Genomic DNA, 4,718 nt, shown 5'->3' with positions numbered 1-4,718 from the left:
TGCCTGCCCGTGCCCGGCCTTTGCCGGCGGGGCCCCGGCGCTGGCCACGCCGCCCCGCACCAAAGCTCGTCGCCGTGGCACGGCCACGCAAGAACGGAGCACAAAGTCTGACACGTAGACGCTAAAGAATCCGAGAACCTGTTTTTAAAACTCAGGCATGGTTTTGTTAAGTGTTTTAGGGGAAAAAATAGATCAAATTTAAGTTTTTGTTTGGGTTTTGTGTTTGGTTTTTTGGGGTTTTCTTTAGTTTAATTTAATCAGCGAGTATAGCTTGATCTTGGATCAAAAAAATTCAGTTCACTTGAGCTCAAAGTATCAAGCACAAAGCCAGTAGCTATCGAGGTAGGTGCGACCCTTGTCCCGGGATGCAGCCCTCGCTCCCGGGGTGGGTCGGGAACGCTCCGTGACCACACACGCCTCAAGCACAGTTTGCAGTTTGTCCCAAGTTCTGTGTTTGTACCCAATGCAGATGCACACTCAGGAGGTCAATTTAACTGCTACAGTACATGGAGCAAACACAACGTTCTGAAAGATTTTTTTAGGTCATTAATACATCCTTTTTAGTTACCGGGAATCTAGGTTCTCCTCGACAGCGTTCTTGTTACTGAAACATATTTAGCGTTCGATGTATTTTTTTGTTCATTTTTTCAGTATTTTATGGTACTTTCAAGCAGGAAAAAAACAGAAACAAGCCCTTCCGATGCCACCGACCGTTTTAGATGTGCCGCATATGACTTCCGTATGCCATCTAGATCTATTGCATCCCTAAGTTCCTTTTATCCCCCAGTTACCCAAGCTGGTGGGAACACAGCACACCAAAGAGACAGGATTACTGCAAGCCAAAGATGTTTATAACTTGCCATTTTCTCTTCGTCATCGCTGGTGCGGGTGGCTGTTTGGCGATGGGGAAGCCTCACAAACTCCCAGCCCTCTCTCCACCTCTGGCGGGGGCCGCGCGAGCAGAGCCCCAGCCCGGCCGCGGCCGCTCCGTGTGCGCGTTCACCAGTGACCGGCCCCTCCAGGAGCTCCGGCCGAGCCCGCGGCAGCAAGCCAAGCGCGGTCGTGGTTCTTTAGAGACACTTGAGACTTTTTTTATGTACTACTTAATCGAAACCAAAGAAACGTTTTCTGCACCTACTTCTTCTGCAACAAACTGTTCCATTTAAAAATAAAATAAAAATTAAAAAACAAGGAAGCACGTCAGGAAGCAAACGAGTGACACACTGTGTTTTGACAGACATCTTGGACGTTTTAGGAAGCAGATCTCAAAGAAAGGGTTGACAAGAACGAGAACAAAGCAAAGCCAGTACGATTGCTGCTTCATTTGACAACTCAGTCATCTTAAAGTTGAAGATTGTCTTTAATTTGTGCCTATGCAGTTTTTTCAAAAGAACAAGGAACAGAGCAACCAAAACCTCAACAGCTACAATACCAAAGATGAGGATTCTCACGACTTGTGTTTCAGTTCATTATCTCCTCTTGCACGACTAAATGCGTATAGCACCATTGATCTCTGTACAGGTAACCACTTCTGTTTCTTTGCGCAACCAAAAGGGTGGGTTTATTTATGTTTTCCCTGTTTCTGCCCCACACGGGATCTCTCCAAGAGCTGCACGGACTCCAAGTGCAAGATGTTGGGATACTACGCTGGTACGTCTCCTCTCTCCAGAGCCACGTAGGAAAAACTTGTTGGTTGGGTGTGACTTGTTTTGTCGGGTAGAGTTGGTCTCCTGTATGTCTAGAGCTTTGAACAGCCTTCCTTCTGTGTGTGAAATCGGTTGAGTAATAACCTGCACCCTTCTCTCTCTTCTCCAGGGATAAAACTTGCAATATATATATATATATATGTACCAATTTATGTCACTGTAAGTGCTGAGCACCTCCGCAGCCTGGCTCACCGAGATCAGACCCTGATCTGAACCAAAGCATTGCAGCAGTTCCTGTGGCAGCTCGGTAGTTGGTTTTGACGTATTAGACAGGTTACGTGGGTTGGTCAAATCATAGTGATCCTTCTTATGACATGCAGACCTCGGTCCAAATTTATCCTCAGAGCTGGAGCACGGTGGTACCATTTTGCTCCATCTCTGCCTTTAACTGAGGGCTTCTTTTTAACTGCTTTGCAAAACTGCTGCACTCATTTTCCAATGCTTACTCTTAAAAAAAAAAAAAGAAACTCAAAAAGCCTTGTCTGCTCAGGACAAGAAGGTTTCTGAAAAGTAAATTCAGGATCTGCACAGCTAAACAGACAGCATGTACCCGCTCTGGGAATCAAAAAATCCTTCAACATAGATTTCCAGAGAGATCGTGCCTCATTCAAAAATGATCCAAAGAAGCCTCGTAGTCAGACCTGGAACGAAGCTGCCAAGCAATGGTTCAGGTCTGGGCTGATGCGTTCCGCTGCCTCGGGGCCCGAGGGGGACGTTCCGAGTCAGCACGCGGTGGGGCAGGCCCAGCTGAGGTTGTGGGCCTGCTGAAGTTTCACCTTCATTCCCATCGCACTCTAAACCGGCCTCTCCATTGCATTTGGCCGCGGCGTTGCCCTCAGGGAAAACGTCTCATTCCGGAAGCGTCCTCCCGCGCCCCGCGGCAGGGGCAGGTGACGCTGGCTGTCGATCTCTTTCCTCACGCTCCATCCCATAATGCCCCCTCACCGCTGCAGGAGATGCCAGTGAAAACCCAACCGTTGTTCCCCGCCGCCCTTCCTCACCGCAGTCGCAGGGCAGAGAAGCGTATTGTCACGGGCAAGGCGCCAGCCCCGGGACCCTCCTTGGCGGCCGCTGCGGGGACGGCCCGTGGGGCCCTCGGTGCAGGGACATCCCGGGGGACGGTCCCGCCTCCCGCGGAGAGGGGAGCGGAGCCTGCCCGGGGCTTCTCCTCAGCTCTCTGAGCAAAGACCTGGGCTTCTTATTTCTGGCCAGAGTTCATCCCAACGGCCGTCACAACGTAAGCTTAGATCAATTACTGAATTATTTAAAAAAATGTATCTTCAACGAAATCATTACCTTTCCCCAAACGGTGGAATTTTTTGTTATGCGATGTCAGAGGCTCAGTTTCTGCCTCGCTCTTTCAGATGTGGCTCACCCCGGGGGCGCTGTAACTACCCCACGGGGCGCTGAGGCTGACCTCCTGCCCGCGCTGCAGCGGAGCCGCGAGGCTCCTCCGTGCTGGGGACTGCAAGCACAGCAGTGCCCCTGTGTCCTCCGTATTTGTCAAAAATCATTCTCACCCGAACATCTGAAAATACTGCTGCATTTTTTTTTATCCCTGCATCTTTCACGGCCCGATGTTACGTCTTCCATTTCACTGTCAACTCTTGTCGGCTTTTAGGTAGGAGCTGTCTCAGAAGAGGAGTGTCGACAGCATATACTGTGGGTAGATATATTTGTATGTACAGGTATGAGCAGAATACATGCGGTATTCTGCCCATACTAAAAAAAAACCTCGAATAGATATGTTACGTTTATATACCATATATTTATGAATCTATAGAGCCGTGTAATGTAACTTGTTCCTTTTATTTATTCTGATACGAAAGACTAGTATGTACAGAGAGTATCCCAGCATCTTCTCTACCGTGTACTTGGAGTTACTACCATGGGCACATCCGAGATGAATTCAACTTTCAAGAAACCTTGGATATTGCTTAATCATCCGTGAAGGAACAAAGAATGTGCTTGATGACTTCGGTTGAATAGCTTTATTCTGGATCTCTCTTACCTAAAGCTGAATCCAAAGACCTGCGAAGGACTAAACCAGCAAACTACGCTCAAACCTGCCTAAGGGAGTAGGATCTCCTCTTCCAAAGCCAGACACGGTAACGACACGGTATTGCAAAGAGCGTGCGAGCTTCGGACAAAAACCAATGGTTTTCTTGCTTGTCACAACACCGAAGTATTTTTAAGACATGGGGAAACTTTATACTTGGCCTCCTTTATATTTATTAAGGGGAATTTTTATTGTTTAAATTTTTTAAAAAGGCAAAGCTTAAAATGGTTTTATTTTTTTTCCAGACACTTGTGGGTTTTAACCCAATATATTATCTATCAATAATGTAATTTATTTAATTTAGTCTTAGAGTAGGTCCTGGAATCTCTGTTCAGTCTCAATCCCATTGGGTTTCATTTTAGCTTTAAAGTTCAATGGGAGTTTTGCCTGAATACAGACTGCGGGATCAGGCTCCAATGTTGGTTATTTGTAACTATTTAATTCAATCATTTATGAATTAAGTTGGGATTAATAATTTGTTTATTTATCCATGTTACTGTTGTAGCGCATCAGAGATGCTAAGCCTATGTTAGTAAATACATTTAAAAGTTAGTATTGCTTCATAGAGCAGCCAGGTTCTGTTACAGGCAGGAGAAAAATAACGAGTTACATAAAACAGGAGTCTAGTTTTAATTTCTTCTTTGAATTCATTTAAATTGTTTAAATATCAAAGTTTAAATTATTTAAGTTAATCTCTTCCCATGTGATTAGAAAGTGCGACGTACCTTTATTATGGCACATAAAGCCTTCATAATATAACTTATTTATTTAACTTATTCATCATCATCATCTGAGGATGCCCTTGTATAGTTTTTATTTTTTATTTAGAGTTACCTTTAAAGCACTACAGCTGATTTTCTGTAAGAACAACAGAGCGAATTTTGAGGACAAGCAATGAATATTCAACCTAAAACTGTGCATTCAGAAACAATAGGGGAAAAAAAAAAAAAAAA

The sequence above is a fragment of the Athene cunicularia genome (genome assembly GCF_003259725.1).
Source record: "Athene cunicularia isolate RWA chromosome Z unlocalized genomic scaffold, athCun1 chrZ_part1, whole genome shotgun sequence".
Lineage (NCBI taxonomy): Eukaryota > Metazoa > Chordata > Aves > Strigiformes > Strigidae > Athene > Athene cunicularia.
The sequence above is the reverse complement of the archived record's forward strand: the minus strand, read 5'-3'. Positions refer to the sequence as shown.